The 22,264-nt window shown below is 47.7% G+C and overlaps 5 non-coding genes across 5 annotated transcripts; all 5 read right to left on the bottom strand.

Annotated features, from left to right (window-relative positions):
• Positions 1 to 11,830: 11,830 nt before the first annotated feature.
• Positions 11,831 to 11,902, bottom strand: trnae-uuc (transfer RNA glutamic acid (anticodon UUC)). The gene has a single exon. It is a non-coding gene; the product is annotated as a tRNA-Glu (tRNA).
• A 2,469-nt stretch (positions 11,903 to 14,371) lies between these two features.
• trnan-guu (transfer RNA asparagine (anticodon GUU)) lies at positions 14,372 to 14,445 on the bottom strand. Its single transcript has one exon. It is a non-coding gene; the product is annotated as a tRNA-Asn (tRNA).
• A 2,411-nt stretch (positions 14,446 to 16,856) lies between these two features.
• Positions 16,857 to 16,928, bottom strand: trnae-uuc (transfer RNA glutamic acid (anticodon UUC)). The gene has a single exon. It is a non-coding gene; the product is annotated as a tRNA-Glu (tRNA).
• A 2,276-nt stretch (positions 16,929 to 19,204) lies between these two features.
• Positions 19,205 to 19,276, bottom strand: trnae-uuc (transfer RNA glutamic acid (anticodon UUC)). Its single transcript has one exon. It is a non-coding gene; the product is annotated as a tRNA-Glu (tRNA).
• A 2,276-nt stretch (positions 19,277 to 21,552) lies between these two features.
• trnae-uuc (transfer RNA glutamic acid (anticodon UUC)) lies at positions 21,553 to 21,624 on the bottom strand. Its single transcript has one exon. It is a non-coding gene; the product is annotated as a tRNA-Glu (tRNA).
• Positions 21,625 to 22,264: the final 640 nt, after the last annotated feature.

The following is a 22,264-nucleotide window of genomic DNA, read 5'->3' as shown; positions in this document are numbered from 1 at the left end:
CCCGCCGAAGCGCAACCCACCCATACCCCTACATTTACCCCTTAAACCTAACACTACGGGCAATTTAGCATGGCCAATTCACCTGACCCGCACTGGTGTGGACTGTGGGAGGAAACCGGAGCACCCGGAGGAAACCCACGCAGAGAACGTGCAAACTCCACACAGTCAGTCGCCTGAGTCGGGAATTGAACCCGGGTCTACAGGCGCTGTGAGGCAGCAGTGCTAACCACTGGGCCACCGTGCCGTCCTGGACACAGGGTGAGAGAATTTGGAGCTGGACACAGGGTGAGAGAATTTGGAGCAGGAATAGGTCATTTGGTCTTTCAGTCGGCACCAACATTGAACAGTTCATAACTGGATATAAATATACCGGCATCTAGGTGGACAGGGTGGGATTTTTTTCACTGCAGCATCGGAGGTTGAGAGATGACCTTAGAGAGGATTATAAAATCTTCAGGGGTATCGATGAGGTGAGATGGGATGGGTGTTTCAAGGTTAGGGAGCAAACTTTGAAGATGAGAGGAGAAATATTTTAAAAAGACATGAGGGGCACCTTTTTATTTTAAGACAGAGAATAGTTCTCATGTGGTATTAATGTCCAGAGGAGGTGATGGATGCAGGTACAGTTACAGTGTTTAAAAGACATTTGGATAAGTACATAGAGATGTACAGCATGGAAACAGACCCTTCGGTCCAACCCGTCCATGCTGACCAGATATCCCAAACCAATCTAGTCCCACCTGCCAGCACCCGGCCCATATCCCTCCAAACCCTTCCTATTCATATACCCATCCAAATGCCTCTTAAATGTTTCAATTGTAACAGGAAAGGTTCAGAGAGTCTGGGCCAAACACTGGCAGGTGGGACTAGTTTAGTTTCAGAACACAGTCAGCATGGACTAGCTGGACTGAAGGGTCTGTTTCTGTGCTGTATGACTGTAACTGTTCTATACTGGTCTTAAAACCATTTTCTTACCTTCCCCAACTTCTTTGTTCTTCAAAGTCAAATGAACTCAGCCTTGAATACATTCAATGATTGACCTAACTGCAGGAAGACATCCCCACTTCTGAACTCAACTTCTCTTGCTAATAGGATAAAAACAATGACTGCAGATGCTGGAAACCAGATTCTGGATCAGTGGTGCTGGAAGAGCACAGCAATTCAGGCAGCATCCGAGGAGCTTCGAAATCGACATTTCGGGCAAAGGCCCTTCATCAGGAATAAAGGCAGAGAGCCTGAAGCGTGGAGAGATAAGCTAGAGGAGGGTGGGGGTGGGGATAGAGTAGCATAGAGTAGCATAGAGTACAATAGGTCAGTGGGGGAGGAGATGAAGGTGATAGGTCAGGGAGGAGAGGGTGGAGTGGATAGGTGGAAAAGGAGCTAGGCAGGTCGGACAAGTCCAGACAAGTCAAGGGGACAGTGTTGCTGGAGGTTAGAAACTAGGATGAGGTGGGGGAAGGGGAAATGAGGATTTCGAAGCTTCTCTTGCTAATATACCACTTGCCTTGCTGATTGCTTGCTGCTCCTGTCTGACAACTGGCATCGACTGGTGTAGAAGGACACTGAGGCCCCTTTGTCTATCCACACATCATTCCTGATGAAGGGCTCATGCCCAAAACATTGACTCTCCTCCTCCTCAGTTGCTGCCTAACCTGCTGTGCTTTTTCAGCGCCACAATATTCAACTCTGATCTCCATCATCTCACTTTCATCACATCTCAACATATCACCATTTAAACAATGCGCCTCCTCTCTGCGTTTTTTTTAAACATCAAAGGCTATAGATTGTGTCACTGCATTTGCCATGTGTTTGCAAACTGAGACACAGACCTGGATCAACTTTTCCAGAATTTATTCCCCCGCCGCCCCCCGATTCACTCTTTCCTTTCAAGTTAACAATTGAACCCCAGAATGAAACAAAAAATGGAAAAAGTGGTGAGAAACAGACTGTTGTACTCACAAAAGTTAGACAGAGGAAGGAAGTTACAGTCTGGGGTGAAGTTCACAGAGAAAGGAGCAGCAGCAGCAGCTTCAGAGCTCACGGTCCAACCTCCACATTTCGACAATGGCCGGCTCTGGTTGGCAGGAGGACCAGTCTCCTTCCGGTCCTCCAAGGTTCTCCATTGGTCCATGGAAAGGAGCTGACGCGCAGTTTCTGCGGACACCAAGGAATATGCGCAGTGCTTTGCTGACACTGGCGGTCATGCGCTTTGCTTGCTGACACCGCGGAGCATGCTCAGTGTGCAGGAATTTGTTACAAATTTTAAAGTTAAAAATCACAAAACACCAGGTTACAGTCCAATCTGCTTGTTTGGAAGCACTAGCTTTCACAGCGCTGCTCCTCCATCAGGTGGTTGTGGAGTATAAGATCGTAAGACACAGAATTTATGATCTTATACTCCACAACCGCCTGATGAAGGAGCGGCGCTCCGAAAGCTAGTGCTTCCAAACAAGACGATTGGACTGTAACCTGGTGTTGTGTGATTTTTAACTTCGTACACCCCAGTCCAACACGGGCACCTCCACATCATGACAAATTTTAAGTGTCCAAATGCGAATACGAGAGAAAAATACCAAAGCAAATTTTGTCGAAATCTTTTTCCCCTGTGCCTAGACATGGTATTACTTTTGCATTTTGACTGTCTGCTCAACGTTTCTGTCGTTTCCCCAGGGTAGAGGTATTGCAAAACTACAGGGTATAGGTTTAGGGTGAGGGGAAAAGATTTTAAAAGATTTAAAAGACTCGGAATATAACATTCACCCCTTACAGGGCGAAAGTGAGGACTGCAGATGCTGGAAATTAGGGTCGAGAGTGTGTGCTGGAAAAGCACAGCAGGTCAGGCAGCATCTGAGGAGCAGGAGAATCGACGTTTTGGGCAAAACCCTTCATCAGAAAATAGCCATGGGGAACTGCAGGGCTGTAGCGTAATCGAGTGTGTCTGGGTGGGATGCTGTTGGGAAGGTCGGTGTGAATGACCTGCAGGGATGATATGCCTTAGCCATGCGTATATTGAGAAATGGTTGCCCCAAATCTGCTGTGGGACGAGTGGGTTCCAGTTCGTGGGACACTGACACCAGTCCTGGGGAAGGTGGGATTTGTGCTGTCTTTCGCTTCCTATTCTGCCCCTTGTCCATTTTCTCCCCACCCACTGCCCCGCCCTTTCTCCCTTCTTCACACTGCAACCCGATTCTCTCCCCAACCCTCTGAACCCCAGTCATTCTCTACTCCCCAACCTCTGTCTCCTCTCCATTTCTCTCCCTTCTTCACCACCACCAGTGCCCCCGCCCGTCCTTTCTCGTGCGTCAGCCCTCTTTGACCTAGTGGCCGAGCAGAGGCTGATAGCCAAGTTTAGAACACATGATAATGGCCTCAGCCGAGACCCTGGGTTCACATCACACTACAGGAGACCCAGCTACACAATACACTCTCACACACACAAGCACACTCTCTAACATACTCACACGCTCGTGCAGACCCTCTCTGATAGACATGCTCTCTCTCAGACACACAGTAATACATCCCCACACTCAACCTTACGCATACACCATCTCACATACTTATACTCCATCACACACACACACTGTACCCAGCATGCACACGCACACACACGCTCTCTCTCATGCATGCACTCACATATAGAAGTCTTTGGGGTGAATCTGCGTTTGCAGAATTATATATTTGGAAATAGAACCAGTCTCACTCAAGATTAGGATACAGATAGACCCTACCCTCACAGCTTTCATGCATTGTCTGACCTGAGGTGTCACCTCCTTTTATAGAACCTTAAGTTACCTGGAGAATGTGATTTTTAAAAAGTTCTGGGATTTACAGATTAATGAACCGAAATCTACAACCCGTTTTAAAACATGAAAGACTCAATAGCAATCTAGGTTTCTTCAATATATCATTTATGTTACATGACACTATAATCTTTTATTCTATATTCTGTGTCTTATGATCCTCCTCCACAGCAACTACAGGTCCAAGGAGATCTGTCCCAACTTTCCAATCTACCTTCAGAACTGACACTCCTCAGGCACGGCACCATTCACGTCAATCTGTTGATACCCTGAGCCCAACGAGCCACATGCCATGGACGCAGTCAGCTCCAGAAGCAGCTGAGACTTGCTCAGTACGAAATACATTGTACATTGCTCCCAGAACTCAAGCCGCAACGAGTTTCAAGAACATCTGCTTCTCAGTCTGTCTCCTGCTCCCAGGACCCTGCTGTTTGTCCCGTCCCCAGGGACCGGGCTCTCTCCAGTAGCGGATAATTGAACCATTTTGTTTCTATTTGCAAGCTGTGCTGGTGGAAGGCAGAGCCCATTCGCTCTTCTGCTCTCTCTCACTATCACTTGGGGTAGGAGACGTCATTGACACGAATGCATCAAATGGCAACTTTGAACTTGTTCCAAAGGTCTGTTATCGGAGAAATGGCAAGGTGATGTGCTATCGGGACAGACAGAAATGAGACTCTTCCCTCAGGTAAATTGATATGAGTGCCTGCTTGTGCAGCCTGTTTGGTGTTCAGAATTTGTCTTGACACAGCAATCCTGCAGAAAGTCTTTTGTTACACGGGCGTCTGTTTCTTTACCACGGGAAATGGACGAAGAAAAGCAAGTCATGTGTTTCAACTTCACCATCTGAGGGAAGAGGTTTCACACTTGAGATCAGAACACACCGACAGAACAGGACAAGACAACTCAGAGCTCCACAATAGTGCCAGCGCAACTGTGTAAATCTGACCCTAACCACTCTCTGCACGAAAACGTTCTTCATAATGTTATTTTTACTTCCTCTCCTCGAGACACTGCCTAATTGTTAGCGATCCTTTCAGGCGTGGTACCATTTTCACTATATTATTTTCTCTGTCTAAACCCCTCATGTCTTGGAAAACGTCAACTGGGCCAGATTTCAAACTTCTGTCTCCAAGGAGAGCTGTCCCAACTTTCCAATCTGCCTTCATTATTGACATTCCTCATACACGGCACAATTCACGACAACCTGTTCAGCGCTGCCTCCAATCACCTGCTCTTCTGCTGTCTCCCTCTCTCTGAATCACTTGGCTGAGAGGTGTCAGTTTCACTAAAAAGGCCCTGACCTTGCGGTTGCCTGACACTTCAATACATCACCCTGTTCCCTGGCCAACATCTCTGTTTCAGGCTTGGAGCAGTGTTCGAGCTCCAGATGAAAGAACAACACCTCATTTTCCACTTGCCGAATCGTTGAGGATCCTTTCAGGTGTGGGAGCATTTTCACAACATTATTTCCTGTTTCTGGGTCCCTCATGACTTGGAAAAGTTCGGTTCTCCGAGGAGAGCTGTCCCAATTTTCCAATCTACCTTGATTGCTGACATTCCTCAAACACTGCACCACTCACGTCAATCTGTTGAACACTATCTCCAACCATTTCACTTCCCTGTTTTCCGCCTCATTCGTACTCCAGACAGCCCAACCTCGTTTCACGAAGGCGTTTTTTGAGAAAATTAATCAGGCAGTTTTGCACAAGTCAAGTTAAAAAACGCGGACTCGCCCGCGATTTGAACCCGGGACCTCTCGCAATTCGGCATAGTAAAGGACTCTAAGCGAGAAACATATGCCTAGACCAACGAGCCAAAGAGCCGGCACGCTGCTATCGCCCCACACCGCTTGCGCGACCTTAGACTTGCTCAGTATGAAATACATTTGAGATTGCTCTGAGAATTGCAAGCGGCAAAGAGTTTCCTGAACAACTGCTTCTCATTCAGTCTCCCTGCTGCTGTTTGTCCCGTCCCCAGGAACCGGGCTCTCTCCACTGGCAGATAATTCAACATTGGGCCAGTATATCGCTGGGAAATATTTATGTCCAAGCTTTTTTCGGAAGCATATTAGAAGGCGAGGTGCAGAACAGAGCGCTGTTATACCGGAAAGGGGCTAAAGACGACATTGAGTGAATAGGAGAGAATGCTTTCTCCGCTGGGTTATGGTCACAACACGCACCCGTTGTGCCAGGGGTTCCACCTCGGTTCCACTCTTCCTTCACTCGCAACACCCCACACCCACCTCCCGTGGTGCCAAGGCACTTTCCCCTGCAACCGCCGAATGTGTAACACCTGCCCATTTACCTGCTCCCTCCTGAATATCCAAGGGCTCAAACATACCTGCCAGGTGAAGCAGCACTTTTGCCACAACCTAGTCCACTGCATTCGCTGCTCACAGTGTCGTTTCCCCAATGTAGCATGAAGCATAAACTGGGTGACTGCTTCGCAGAACATCCCGGTTCTGCCCGCGGAAAAAAGGCCCTGACCTTGCGGTTGCCTGCCACTTTAACACATCACCCTGTTCCCTGGCCAACATCTCTGTCTCAGGCTTGCAGCAGTGTTCTCGCTCCAGATGAAAGAACAACACCTCATGTTCCACTTGGAGACCTTACAGCCCTCCGGTCTTCAATATCGAGTTCCATAACTTTAGGGCCTGAACTCCCCCATGTCCTTGACCCCTACCACACAAACGACTCCTTGTTATCACCTCGTCTGCTATGACACACTACGTATTGTTAGCCGCTAACAGTCTCCATTAACAGTTATTCGCCCTCGCATGCGGATCGTTATTCACTCCTACGTCCTTCCTATTGTTCTCTCTCTGAGCTGGCGGCAAACACAGCAATGTACATCGGAGACTCTGAGCCAGCTGAAACTTGCTCAGTGTGAAGTACATTCCACATTGCTCCAAGAATTGCAAGCAGCAAAGCGTTTCCAGAACATCTGCTTGTCATTCTGTCCCCGGGGCAGAATGGCCACTTTGTCTCATCCCCAGGAACTGGACTATCTCCACTGGTGGATAATTAAACCATTTTATTTCTACTTGCACGTTGTTCTGGGGGGTGGGACGGGGTGTAGGGTGGGGGGCGGGTAGAATCCATTCGCTCTTCTGCTCTCTCTCTCTCTCTCTCTGAAACCCTTGGGGTGAGAGGTGTCAGTTACATTAATGCGGGGAACATGAACAACTTTGATTGTGAACTTTCTCCAAGGGTCTCTTATCGGAGAGATAGAAAGATGCTGTGCTGGCAGGACAGAAAGAAATGGACACCGAGGACTCTTCGCTCAGGTAAATTCACATTGTTGTGCAGCCTTCTTGGTGTTCAGAAATCGTCTTCACGCAGTAATCTTACGGAAAGTCTATTGCAAAGTGGGCATCGCTTTCTTTGCTGCGACCGCGCAGCAGTTAACATCTGAGCCCCAAGTGTCCCAGATGAAGAGAATCCGAGTGAAACCTTCACTCACTGAGAGTCATCCCCACGGCCCTGAGCTGAGGGACTGCAGGCAGTCCAACACAGAAGGGACGGTTAAAAATGAAGCAGTTTTGCTCCCTCAGCCTCTCTGTCCCAGAGACAGGCAGTGGGACGGCATAAACACGTAGCATCATTCTCGCGCAGACAGAAGCCGTTCAGCCCATCGCGTCCACGGCGACTGTCTGTCACTTCTCTCTCTCTCTGAGGTTATTCACAATCGGTGGTATCCGTCCTAATAGTAGGGGGCTATGTCTGAGTCGTGATGCGGTTTCTGACATGCTTGTCATTCTCGTCTGAACCAGGGTGGCGAATTGCTGCAAGGAATGGACAAAACCGCAAGGCATGTGTTTCAACTTTAACAGCTGATTGGCATCGCAGAGAACTGGGTTTGCGATTCAGTTCATAGGAAACAGACGAATACCAGAATACCACTGAGACCTCTAAAATCAGGCCACTTGATTTGACGAGTGCATCGATATGCAACATTTGATAAGTGAATGCAACTGGCAGAAGAGAGCACTGATCTTAAGGTGATCTTACTCGAGGTGATGTCGAACAATAGCAGAGAATGGTTTCGATCCATCGACCTCTGGGTTATGGGCCCAGCACGCTCCCGCTGCGCCACTCTGCTGCCACACGCGGCGCACCTTCCACAGAACACTTCAGGTTTCCGTCTGGCACGCGGCAGGCACCTTCGAGCCTGATGTCAAAGACCTCCACTGCTGTCGTGTAATATACTGTTTCGCGGACGTATGGAGGCTGTGTAAATATAAACTTATTTCTAAATTCCCACATTCTGTTGGTTGAACTGTGATTTCACACTGAATCACAACATGCGTCACAGCGCAGACGGAGGCCATGCGGCCCGCCTTCGCTCTGCTGGTTCGACACTTAAGTAAACGTGTGTCTCTGTTCGTTTCATTCTCTCGCCTTCTCAGCGTAAATCTGCACATCTGAACGTGTCCACCGAATTCCCTTTTGTGCCCATTGAATCTTACTCTTTGTCAATGACAGACAGGGACTTACTGACCCTAACCACTCCCTGCACGAAAACGTTCTTCCTAATGTCACTTTTACTTCTTTTCATTGTGACTTTAAAATTCTGCCGAATTTTTGAGGTAGAGGTAAACAGCCAAAGATAATCACCGTCACTGCTTCCCTTCCATCGACTCAACTTTGTGAAACAGTATCTTTCACTGGCAAATAAAACACCTTTGTCCTCAGGTGCCTGCTTCAGTTTGACCACGACTTCACGCCCCTCACTGTTCGAGTCTCATTTCCAAACACTTGGCTCATCGCCTCAAAAGCAGCTCTGCGGGTATCTCTTGTTCCACCCTGACAGGCAGTGGGTGGCAGATTCCCGACCAGTCCCAATGTGATTGAAATATTTCAACCCCTCCACTGGTTTGCATCTTTAAAAAAGCCGTGGAACAATCTCCCTTTCCTTTTGACGACAGTTCTCAACTGTAGTCGGCAGGGTTCACACCTGCGTGGGGAAACCGCAATGGATTTCATGTCTATCGCATTCACCTCTCGGCCCACCAATACAGAACCACACTGACAGCTTCATTTCCCAGATCTCTCTGCCTGTGGAGCTGAGAAAGAGTGAATCATTGCAGAGTTTGTTTGAATCCAATCACTTCACAGTGATTCGAAAGGGTTACATATCTGCACATGGCGAGACTGAAAGATGAAATGGACGTTCAGTTAAAAAGAAATACAGAAATTGCAGGAGCAACTTAGCAGGTCAGGCAGCATCTGTAGAAAGAGAATCAGAGACAACATTTCAGAACTTTTTTTTTTCCTCATCCAGGTGCAGCCAAACCCACTGAGTTGCTCCAGTAGTTTCGCTTTCTGTCTCGGACTGTTAGCATCCGCAGTCATTTACTTTAGAAATTCAGTCAATTCAGAAACCCCTTTGTGCTTCCTCAGTGGAAAAGATTTCCGTTTGGGAAAGATTTTCCTGACACCATTAAAAACGCGCATCTTCGCAGCCAAGAAAGCAGCAGGAGCGTGAACAAAAAACACGCCGGCCCTGCGTAGTCTCGAACCATGAACCATCCGTTACGAGCCGAACGCGCTGACCAATTGCGCCACAGAGACAAGCCCGAGCATCACGAGCACAGTCTCGTTGAGGAAGCTACTATTCAATTCATAATTCAACCTGCCCCGCCCAGAATTACCATTGTCTTCTATCAGTTCAAACACAGCGAATACTGCAGAAAGCCAACGGGTCGAGCTGCATCTGTGGAAAGGTAAACAGAGCCGACGTTTTGAGTGTGTTACGGTTTTTGTTCAGAACTCAGTGTTTTGCCTCTTCCCGAAGTTGGTCCAGGTCTGTATCTCAATTGGCAAACACATGGCAAGTGCAGTGCCGCAATGTGAAGTTATCGTCTTGGCTGTTTAAAAAAAAGCAGTGCATTGTTTAAATGGTGATATATTGGAATGTGGAGAAAGTGAGGACTAGAGGTGAAAGTCGAAAAATGTGGCACTGGAAAAGCAGAACAGGTCAGGTAGCATCTGAGGAGCAGGACAGTGAACGTTTCGGACACAAGCCCTTCATCAGGAATGATGTATGGATGTACAAAGGGGTCTCAGAGTCCCTTCACACCAGTCAATGCCAGTTGTCGGGCAGATGCAGCAGGCAATGAGCGAGGAAAATGGTATATTACGAAGAGGAATTCAGTTCAGAAGTGGGGTCATTAAACATATTCAAGGCTAAATTCATCTGAGTTTTGAACAACAAAGAAGTGGATGGTTATGGGGGGAGGTAAGAAAATGGTTTTAAGACCAGTACAGGTCGGTCACAGAGTCAGACAGCACTGAACAGACCCTTCATCCAACTCGTCCATGCTGAGTATGTTCTCAAACTAAACTCGTCCCACCTACCAGTGTTTGGCCCATAAACCTTCGAACCTTTCATATTCATGTACTTATCCAAATGTCTTTTAAACGTTGTAACTGTACGTGTATAAAATCATGAGGGGTATGGATATGATAAATAGACAAACTCTTTTCCCAGGGGTGGGGGAGTCCAGAACGAGAGGGCATGGGTTTAGCATTAGAGGGGAAAGATACAAAAGAGATCTAAGGGGCAACGTTTTCACGCAGAGGATTGTACGTTTATTGAATGAATTGCCAGAGGAAGTGGTGAAGTCTAGTACGATTGCAAAATTTAAAAGGCATTTGGTTAGGTATATGAATAGGAAGGGTTTGGAGGGATATGGGGCCGTGTGCTGTCAGGTGGGACGAGATTGGGTTGGGATAGTTGGTCAGCATGGACAAGTTGGACCAAACAGTCTGTTTCTGTGCTGTACATCTCTGTGACTCTATGACTTCTTCTGGACATTCATTCTGCACTCAGACCACTCTCTTAAAAACGATCCTTGTTCTGTCTTTATAAAATCTTTCTCTACTCACCTCAAAATATTTGCTCCCTGACCCTGAAACCCCCAGCTGAGGGAAAGGACACCTGCTGTTCACCTCATCCGTATCCCTCATGATTTTATAATCCTCTATATGCAGTGCGTAGTGGCTCATTGAAATAATGTCCTGATGCAGCTTCGTTTGTGGGTGTTGGGATGATTGCTTCTGTGGTTAAGCACTTGGTTTGCGTGTGTTGTTTTTCTGTAGACGCTAGTGTGAAGTTCCCTATTGACTGTTCGCTCTACTGTGACATCTAAGAATGGCACTTTGTTGTTGTTCTCCTCCTCTTCAAACCAGGAGCCCCCCTCAGGCCATAGGCTCACTACTTGGAACACCAATATGCAGACTAGTCAAAGGCCTCCACTGAAGACTAAAACACCAAGTCGAAGATTCACGCCACTCCATTTTCTCCATCCAAGAATTCCTGAACACCAAAGACACTAAGTTAGAAGAGGATGGAATAATGATGTCCTTTGACATAACAGCCCTGTTCACATCCATTAACATCAACGTGGCCAAAGAAAACTGGAGACACTACTCGAAGAACCAAAGACACAAACACAGCACCAACTTCATCAGCAAAGATAGCACTATCCAGCTCGTGGAACTGTGCCTTAACCACCCACTTCATATTCAGTAACAAGCCTCAAACAAATCAACGAAACACCCATGAAACCACCAGTATCAGGATTCCTAGCAGAAGCAATAATGCAGAGTCTCAAACCAACAGCTCTTCCAACGATCCAAACCAAACTTTGTGTCCGCCACAGTGATGACACTTTTGTCATCAAAAAATGAAGTAAATTAGAGGAAACCTACAACACCATCAACAATATCCTTACTGGCATCAAATTCACAAAAGAGGAGAACAACAACAAAGTGCCATTTCTAGATGTCACAGTCGAGCGAACAGTCAATGGTAAATTCAAAACAGCGTCGACAGGAAAACAACACACAGGAACCAAGTACTTAGCTACAGAAGCAATGATCCCTACACACACAAACAAGCCTGAATCAGGACACTATTTCAAAGAGGCAACACACACTGCAGTAGCCAGTAACGACGAAGACCAATAAGGAACTGTACAGCGCATTGAAGGAGAATGGGAAGGCAAAAGATCCACTGAGAAATACTTCCCTGACCGGGAATCGAACCCGGGCCGCAGCGGTGAAAGCGCCGAATCCTAACCACTAGACGACCAGGGAGACAGCAGCGCCGCCTCACAGCTCTAATGTAAATTGCTTCCCTGCCCGGAAATCGAACCTGGGCCACGATCGTGAGAAGGCTTCCACCAATGTCATTGCTTGTATCCATTGCTCCCGATGCGGTCTCCTCTACATTGGGGAGACTGGAGACTCCTCGCAGAGTCAAGTCACAGCGCTTGAGGGAACATCTCCACGACACCCGCAGCAATCAACCCCACCACCCTCTGGCCCAACATTTCAACTCCCCCTCCCACTCTGCCGAGAACATGCAGGTCCTGGGCCTCCTCCATCGCCGCTCACTCCCCACCCGATGCCTGAAGGAAGAACGCCCCACCTTTCGCCTCGGATAAATTCAACCCCAGGACATCAATGTGGACTTCACCAGTTTCCTCATTTCCCCTCCCCCCACCTTACCTCAGTTCCAACCTTCCAGCTCAGCGCTGTCCTCATGACCTGTCCTACCTGCCAATCTCCCTTCTCAACTGTTCGCTCCACCCTCCTCTCTGACCTGTCACCTCCATCCCCACCCCCATTCACCTATTGTACTCTTTGCTACCTTCGGCCCAGCACCCCCCAATTTATAGCGCCATCCCTGGAAGCGTCCTGCCTCTATTCCTGATGAAGGGCTTAAGCCCGAAATGTCGATTTTCCTGCTCCTCGGAAGCTGTCTGACCTGCTGTGCCTTTCCAGGACCACTCTGATCAAAACTCTGGTTTCCAGCATCTGCAGTCCCCACTTTTGCCTACCCAATAAACCCAGTGTGACGATTTCACATCAACAAACTGACACTAGCAGACACAACGTCTGCAGAAACCCTAGCCACATTACTTTACATTAAAGACATCTGTGAAATGATTTCCAGATAACTCAACCCTCTCAGCATTAAACAACGGCTAGTGAACCTTAAATACCCTATACAAACAACCCGCAAACGAATGTTATTTACAAAATACCATACAAGGAAATACATGAACTCTGCCGCACAGTTCTCTGTGGCAAGAAATGCTCGGATGAGATAAGGAAGATTTTTTCAGCCAAAACGAATCGACACTAACTGGACAGCCATTTAAAATCAACGCTGTCAGGCCAGGATGGAAGACCAGAAGGTATAATCAGTTTTCTTATTTCCTGAAGATTTACAAAGCTTAGACTGGGTTTTGGTGTTTGTTCCCTTTCCATTCCCAGGAGCCGCAGTGGTTGGGACGGTGAGTTGGGGAAAGTGAAATGTGCCCGTGAGCAGCGTGTGGGGCTCTTTCAGCTTCCCCTCCTCTGACAGCGCTGTGACGTGACTCTGATGTTCTCAGGAACACTGACTGACGCGAGACAGTGAAAAGAGTCTGGTTCCTGCAGATCAGGAATTCAAACCGTATGCCGGCTTCAGGACAATGAGAAAGATTAATTGGGGTGTGTGAAGAAGCTGTGAGCTGCATTTCAAACAGGTAGGTGGAGTCAGATGCGTCATCCATTGCGCCCCCGGCCCTGTGCGGACCTGACGCCACCATGCTGCAGAGTTCTGACGTTATACGGACATGCGCAGCAATGGGAACATTCACAAGGTGAACAGCCAAAGATAATCACCATCACTGCTTCCCTTCCATCGACCCAACTTTGTGAAGCAGTATCTTTCACTGGCAAATAAAACACCTTTGTCCTCAGGTGCCTGCCTCATTTCGACCACGACTTCACGCCCCTCACTGTTCGAGTCTCATTTCCAAACACTTGGCCCATATCCTCAAAAGCAGCTCTGGGGATATCTGCTTGATCCACCCTGACAGGCAGTGGGTTGCAGATTCCCGATCAGTCCCAATGTGATTGAAATATTTAAACCCCTCCACTGATTTGCATCTTTAAAAAACCGTGGAACAATCTCCCTTTCTTTCTGACGGTAGTTCTCAACTGTAGTCGGCATGGTTCACACCTGCGTGGGGAACCGCAATGGATTTCATGTCCATCGCATTCACCACTCTGCCCACCAATACAGAACCACACTGACAGCTTCATTTCCCAGGTCTCTCTGCCTGTGGAGCTGAGAAAGAGTGAATCATTGCAGAGTTTGTTTGAATCCAATCACTTCACAGTTTTCGAAAGGGTTAAATATCTGGAAATGGCGATTCTGGGAGTTTCATCCCGAAAGATGAAATGGACGTTCAGTTAAAAACAAAACCAGAAATTGCAGGAGCAACTCAGCAGGTCAGGCAGCATCTGTAGAAAGAGAATCAGAGACATTTCAGAACGTTTTTTTCCTCATCCAGGAACATCCAAAACTACTGAGTTGCTCCAGCAGTTTCGCTTTCTGTCTCGGACTGCAAGCATCCGCATTCCTTTACGTTAGAAATTCAATCAATTCAGAAACCCCTTTGTGCTTCCTCAGTGGAAAAGATTTCCGTTTGGGAATCATTTTCCTGACACCATTAAAAACGCGCATCTTTGCAGCCCTGAAAGCGGTTGGAGCGAGAACAACAAACGCTCCGTCTCTGGGTGGTCTTGAACCACCAACCTTCCGGTTAACAGCCGAACGCGCTGACCAATTGCGCCACAGAGACAGGTCCACCACGCGTCCGCACAGTCTCGTTGAGGAAGCTACTATTCAATTAATAATTTAACCTGCCCGCCCAGAATTTCCATTGTCTTCTATCAGTTCAAACACGGCGAATACTGCAGAAAGCCAACGGGTCGAGCTGCATCTGTGGAAAGGTAAACAGAGCCGACGTTTTGAGTGTGCTACGGTTTTTGTTCAGAACTCAGTGTTTTGCCTCTTCCAGGTCTGTATCTCAATTGGCAAACACATGGCAAGAGCAGTGCCGCAATGTGAAGTTATAGCCTTGGCTGTTTAAAAAAAAGCAGTGCATTGTTTAAATGGTGATATATTGGAATGTGGAGAAAGTGAGGACTAGAGGTGAAAATCGAAAAATGTGGCACTGGAAAAGCAGAACAGGTCAGGCAGCATCTGAGGAGCAGGACAGTGAACGTTTCGGGCACAAGCCCTTCATCAGGAATGATGTGTGGATGTATAAAGGGGTGTCAGAGTCCCTCCATTCCAGTCAATGCCAGTTGTCGGGCAGATGCAGCAGGCAATGAGCGAGGAAAGTGGTATATTACGAAGAGGAATTCAGTTCAGAAGTGGGGTCATTAAACATATTCAAGGCGAAATTCATCTGAGTTTTGAACAACAAAGAAGTGGATTGTTATGGGGGGAGGTAAGAAAATGGTTTTAAGACCAGTACAGGTCAGTCACAGAGTATGACAGCACTGAACAGACCCTTCATCCAACTCGTCCATGCTGAGTATGTGCTCAAACTAAACTCGTCCCACCTACCAGTGTTTGCCCATAAACCTTCGAACCTTTCATATTCATGTACTTATCCAAACGTTGTAACTCTGCGTGTATAAAATCATGAGGGGTATGGATAGGATAAATAGACAAAGTCTTTTAACCTGGGGTGGGGGAGTCCAGTACGAGAGGGCATGGGTTTAGCATTAGAGGGGAAAGATACAAAAGAGATCTAAGGGGCAACGTTTTCACGCAGAGGATTGTACGTTTATTGACTGAACTGCCAGAGGAAGTGGTGAAGTCTAGTACGATTGCAACATTTAAAAGGCATTTGGTTGGGTGTATGAATAGGAAGGGTTTGGAGGGATATGGGGCCGTGCGCTGTCAGGTGGGACTAGATTGTTTTGGGATAGTTGGTCGGCATGGACAAGTTGGACCAAACAGTCTGTTTCTGTGCTGTACATCTCTATGACTCTATGACTTCTTCTGGACATTCATTCTGCACTCAGACCACTCTCTTAAAAAACGATCCTTGTCCTGTCTTTAAAAAATCTTTCTCTACTCACCTCAAAATATTTGCTCCCTGATCCTGAAAACCCCAGCTGAGGGAAAGGACACCTGCTGTTCACCTCATCCGTATCCCTCATGATTTTATAATCCTCTATATGCATTGTGTAGTGGCTCATTGAAATAATGTCCTGATGCAGCTTCGTTTGTGGGTGTTGGGATGATTGCTTCTGTGGTTAAGCACTTGGTTTGCGTGTGTTGTTTTTCTGTAGACGCTAGTTTGAAGTTCACTGTTGACTGTTCGCTCAACTGTGACATCTGAGAATGGCACTTTGTTGTTGTTCTCCTCCTCTTCAAACCAGGAGCCCCCCTCAGGCCATAGTCTCACTACTTGGAACACCAATATACAGACTAGTCAAAGGCCTCCACTGAAGACTTAAACACCAAGTCGAAGATTCACGCCACTCCATTTATTCCATCCAAGAATTCCTGAACACCAAAGACACTAAGTTAGAAGAGGATGGAATAATGATGTCCTTTGACATAACAGCCCTGTTCACATCCATTAACATCAACGTGGCCAAAGAAAACTGGAGACACTACTCGAAGAACCAAAGACACAAATACAGCACCAACTTCATCAGCAAAGATAGCACTATCCAGCTCGTGGAACTGTGCCTTAACCACCCACTTCATATTCAGTAACAAGCCTCAAACAAATCAACGAAACACCCATGAAATCAGAAGCAATAATGCAGTCTCAAACCAACAGCCCTTCAAACGATCCAACCCAAACTTTGTGTCCGCCACAGTGATGACACTTTTGTCATCAAAAAATGAAGTAAATTAGAGGAAACCTACAACACCATCAACAATATCCTTACTGGCATCAAATTCACAAAAGAGGAGAACAACAACAAAGTGCCATTTCGAGATGTCACAGTAGAGCGAACAGTCAATGGTAAATTCAAAACAGCGTCGACAGGAAAACAACACACACGAATCAAGTACTTAGCTTCAGAAGCAATGATCCCTACACATACAAACAAGCCTGAATCAGGACACGATTTCAACGAGGAACGACACACTGCAGGATCCAGTAACGACGAAGACCAATAAGGAACTGTACAGCGCATTTAAGGAGAATGGGTAGGCAAACGTTCCACTGAGAAACACTTCCCTGACCGGGAATCGAACCCGGGCTGCAGCGGTGAAAGCGCCGAATCCTAACCACTAGACCACCAGGGAGACAGCAGCGCCTCCTCACAGCTCTAATGTAAATTGCTTCCGTGCCCGGAAATCGAACCTGGGCCACGATCGTGAGAAGGCTTCCACCAATGTCATTGCTTGTATCCATTGCTCCCGATGCGGTCTCCTCGACATTGGGGAGACTGGAGACTCCTCGCAGTGTCAAGTCACAGCGCTTGAGGGAACATCTCCACGACACCCGCAGCAATCAACCCCATCACCCTCTGGCCCAACATTTCAACCCCCCTCCCACTCTGCCGAGAACATGCAGGTCCAGGGCCTCCTCCATCGCCGCTCACTCCCCACCCGATGCCTGAAGGAAGAACGCCCACCTTTCGCCTCGGATAAATTCAACCCCAGGACATCAATGTGGACTTCACCAGTTTCCTCATTTCCCCTCCCCCCACCTTACCTCAGTTCCAACCTTACAGCTCAGCGCTGTCCTCATGACCTGTCCTACCTGCCAATCTCCCTTCTCAACTGTTCGCTCCACCCTCCTCTCTGACCTGTCACCTCCATCCCCACCCCCATTCACCTATTGTACTCTTTGCTACCTTCGGCCCAGCACCCCCCAATTTATCTCGCCATCCCTGGAAGCGTCCTGCCTCTATTCCTGATGAAGGGCTTAAGCCCGAAATGTCGATTTTCCTGCTCCTCGGAAGCTGTCTGAGCTGCTGTGCCTTTCCAGTACCACTCTGATCAAAACTCTGGTTTCCAGCATCTGCAGTCCCCACTTTTGCCTACCCAATAAACCCAGTGTGACGATTTCACATCAACAAACTGACACTAGCTGACACAACGTCTGCAGAAACCCTAGCCACATTACTTTACATTAAAGACATCTGTGAAATGATTTCCAGATAACTCAACCCTCTCAGCATTAAACAACGGCTAGTGAACCTTAAAGACCCGAAACAAACAACCCGCAAACGAATGTTATTTACAAAATACCATACAAGGAAATACATGAATTCTGCCGCACAGTTCTCTGTGGCAAGAAATGCTGGGATGAGATAAGGAAGATTTTTTCAGCCAAAACGAATCGGCACTAACTGGACAGCCATTTAAAATCAACGCTGTCAGGCCAGGATGGAAGACCGGAAGGGATAATCAGTTTTCTTATTTCCTGAAGATTTACAAAGCTGAGACTGGGTTTTGGCGTTTCTTCCCTTTCCACTCCCAGAAGCCGCAGTGGTTGGGGCGGTGAGTTGGGGACATCTTAGAATGGCACTTTGTTGTTGTTCTCCTCCTCTTCAAACCAGGAGCCCCCCTCAGGCCTTAGTCTCACTACTTGGAACACCAACATACAGACTCATCAAAGGCCTCCACTGAAGTCTAAAACACCAAGTCGAAGATTCACGCCACTCCATTTATTCCATCCAAGAATTCCTGAACACCAAAGAACTAAGTTAGAAGAGGATGGAATAATGATGTCCTTTGACATAACAGCCCTGTTCACATCCATTAACATCAACGTGGCCAAAGAAAACTGGAGGTTGAAACTTTATTGCTGGAACAGCACAGCAGGTCAGGCAGCATCCAGGGAAAAGGAGATTCGTCGAATCTCCTGTTCCCTGGATGCTGCCTGACCTGCTGTGCTGTTCCAGCAATAAAGTTTCAACTTTGATCTCCAGCATCTGCAGACCTCACTTTCTCCTCAAAGAAAACTGGAACACTACTCGAAGAACCAAAGACATAAACACAGCACCAACTTCATCAGCAAAGATAGCACTATCCAGCTTGTGGAACTGTGCCTTAACCACCCACTTCATATTCAGTAACAAGCCTCAAACAAATCAACGAAACACCCATGAAACCACCAGTATCAGGATTCCTAGCAGAAGCTATAATGCAGAATCTCAAACCAACAGCCCTTCCAACGATCCAAACCAAACTTTGTTGTCCGCCACAGTGATGACACTTTTGTCATCAAAAAATGAAGTAAATTAGAGGAAACCTACAACACCATCAACAATATCCTTACTGGCATCAAATTCACAAAAGAGGAGAACAACAACAAAGTGCCATTTCGAGATGTCACAGTAGAGCGAACAGTCAATGGTAAATTCAAAACAGCGTCGACAGGAAAACAACACACACGAATCAAGTACTTAGCTACAGAAGCAATGATCCCTACACATACAAACAAGCCTGAATCAGGACACGATTTCAACGAGGAACGACACACTGCAGGATCCAGTAACGACGAAGACCAATAAGAAACTGTACAGCGCATTTAAGGAGAATGGGTAGGCAAACGTTCCACTGAGAAACACTTCCCTGACCGGGAATCGAACCCGGGCTGCAGCGGTGAAAGCGCCGAATCCTAACCACTAGACCACCAGGGAGACAGCAGCGCCTCCTCACAGCTCTAATGTAAATTGCTTCCGTGCCCGGAAATCGAACCTGGGCCACGATCGTGAGAAGGCTTCCACCAATGTCATTGCTTGTATCCATTGCTCCCGATGCGGTCTCCTCGACATTGGGGAGACTGGAGACTCCTCGCAGTGTCAAGTCACAGCGCTTGAGGGAACATCTCCACGACACCCGCAGCAATCAACCCCATCACCCTCTGGCCCAACATTTCAACCCCCCTCCCACTCTGCCGAGAACATGCAGGTCCAGGGCCTCCTCCATCGCCGCTCACTCCCCACCCGATGCCTGAAGGAAGAACGCCCACCTTTCGCCTCGGATAAATTCAACCCCAGGACATCAATGTGGACTTCACCAGTTTCCTCATTTCCCCTCCCCCCACCTTACCTCAGTTCCAACCTTACAGCTCAGCGCTGTCCTCATGACCTGTCCTACCTGCCAATCTCCCTTCTCAACTGTTCGCTCCACCCTCCTCTCTGACCTGTCACCTCCATCCCCACCCCCATTCACCTATTGTACTCTTTGCTACCTTCGGCCCAGCACCCCCCAATTTATCTCGCCATCCCTGGAAGCGTCCTGCCTCTATTCCTGATGAAGGGCTTAAGCCCGAAATGTCGATTTTCCTGCTCCTCGGAAGCTGTCTGAGCTGCTGTGCCTTTCCAGTACCACTCTGATCAAAACTCTGGTTTCCAGCATCTGCAGTCCCCACTTTTGCCTACCCAATAAACCCAGTGTGACGATTTCACATCAACAAACTGACACTAGCTGACACAACGTCTGCAGAAACCCTAGCCACATTACTTTACATTAAAGACATCTGTGAAATGATTTCCAGATAACTCAACCCTCTCAGCATTAAACAACGGCTAGTGAACCTTAAAGACCCGAAACAAACAACCCGCAAACGAATGTTATTTACAAAATACCATACAAGGAAATACATGAATTCTGCCGCACAGTTCTCTGTGGCAAGAAATGCTGGGATGAGATAAGGAAGATTTTTTCAGCCAAAACGAATCGGCACTAACTGGACAGCCATTTAAAATCAACGCTGTCAGGCCAGGATGGAAGACCGGAAGGGATAATCAGTTTTCTTATTTCCTGAAGATTTACAAAGCTGAGACTGGGTTTTGGCGTTTCTTCCCTTTCCACTCCCAGAAGCCGCAGTGGTTGGGGCGGTGAGTTGGGGACATCTTAGAATGGCACTTTGTTGTTGTTCTCCTCCTCTTCAAACCAGGAGCCCCCCTCAGGCCTTAGTCTCACTACTTGGAACACCAACATACAGACTCATCAAAGGCCTCCACTGAAGTCTAAAACACCAAGTCGAAGATTCACGCCACTCCATTTATTCCATCCAAGAATTCCTGAACACCAAAGAACTAAGTTAGAAGAGGATGGAATAATGATGTCCTTTGACATAACAGCCCTGTTCACATCCATTAACATCAACGTGGCCAAAGAAAACTGGAGGTTGAAACTTTATTGCTGGAACAGCACAGCAGGTCAGGCAGCATCCAGGGAAAAGGAGATTCGTCGAATCTCCTGTTCCCTGGATGCTGCCTGACCTGCTGTGCTGTTCCAGCAATAAAGTTTCAACTTTGATCTCCAGCATCTGCAGACCTCACTTTCTCCTCAAAGAAAACTGGAACACTACTCGAAGAACCAAAGACATAAACACAGCACCAACTTCATCAGCAAAGATAGCACTATCCAGCTTGTGGAACTGTGCCTTAACCACCCACTTCATATTCAGTAACAAGCCTCAAACAAATCAACGAAACACCCATGAAACCACCAGTATCAGGATTCCTAGCAGAAGCTATAATGCAGAATCTCAAACCAACAGCCCTTCCAACGATCCAAACCAAACTTTGTTGTCCGCCACAGTGATGACACTTTTGTCATCAAAAAATGAAGTAAATTAGAGGAAACCTACAACACCATCAACAATATCCTTACTGGCATCAAATTCACAAAAGAGGAGAACAACAACAAAGTGCCATTTCGAGATGTCACAGTAGAGCGAACAGTCAATGGTAAATTCAAAACAGCGTCGACAGGAAAACAACACACACGAATCAAGTACTTAGCTACAGAAGCAATGATCCCTACACATGCAAACAAGCCTGAATCAGGACACTATTTCAACGAGGCACGACACACTGCAGGATCCAGTAACGACGAAGACCAATAAGGAACTGTACAGCGCATTTAAGGAGAATGGGAAGGCAAAAGATTCCCCGAGAAATACTTCCCTGACCGGGAATCGAACCCGGGCCGCAGCGGTGAAAGCGCCGAATCCTAACCACTAGACCACCAGGGAGACAGAAGCGCTCCCTCACAGCCCTATTGTATATTGCTTCCCTGCCCGGAAATCGAACCTGGGCCACGATCGTGAGAAGGCTTCCACCAATGTCATTGCTTGTATCCATTGCTCCCGATGCGGTCTCCTCGACATTGGGGAGACTGGAGACTCCTCGCAGAGTCAAGTCACAGCGCTTGAGGGAACATCTCCACGACACCCGCAGCAATCAACCCCATCACCGTCTGGCCCAACATTTCAACTCCCCCTCCCACGCTGCCGAGAACATGCAGGTCCTGGGCCTCCTCCATCGCCGCTCACTCCCCACCCGATGCCTGAAGGAAGAACGCCCCATCTTTCACCTCGGATAAATTCAACCCCAGGACATCAATGTGGACTTCACCAGTTTCCTCATTTCCCCTCCCCCCACCTTACCTCAGTTCCAACCTTCCAGCTCAGCGCTGCCCTCATGACCTGTCCTCCCTGCCAATCTCCCTTCTCAACTGTCCGCTCCACCCTCCTCTCTGACCTGTCACCTCCATCCCCACCCCCATTCACCTATTGTACTCTTTGCTACCTTCGGCCCAGCAACAACCCCCCCCCCCCCCCCCCCCCCCAATTTATCTCGTCATCCCTGGAAGCGTCCTGCCTCTATTCCTGA

Source organism: Chiloscyllium plagiosum, unplaced genomic scaffold (assembly GCF_037043375.1).
Source record: "Chiloscyllium plagiosum isolate Xiang-an unplaced genomic scaffold, Cpla_swu_hap1 HiC_scaffold_27, whole genome shotgun sequence".
Classification (NCBI taxonomy): Eukaryota; Metazoa; Chordata; class Chondrichthyes; order Orectolobiformes; family Hemiscylliidae; genus Chiloscyllium; species Chiloscyllium plagiosum.
Note: the sequence above shows the minus strand (reverse complement) of the source record. Positions and strands in the feature narration are given on the sequence as shown.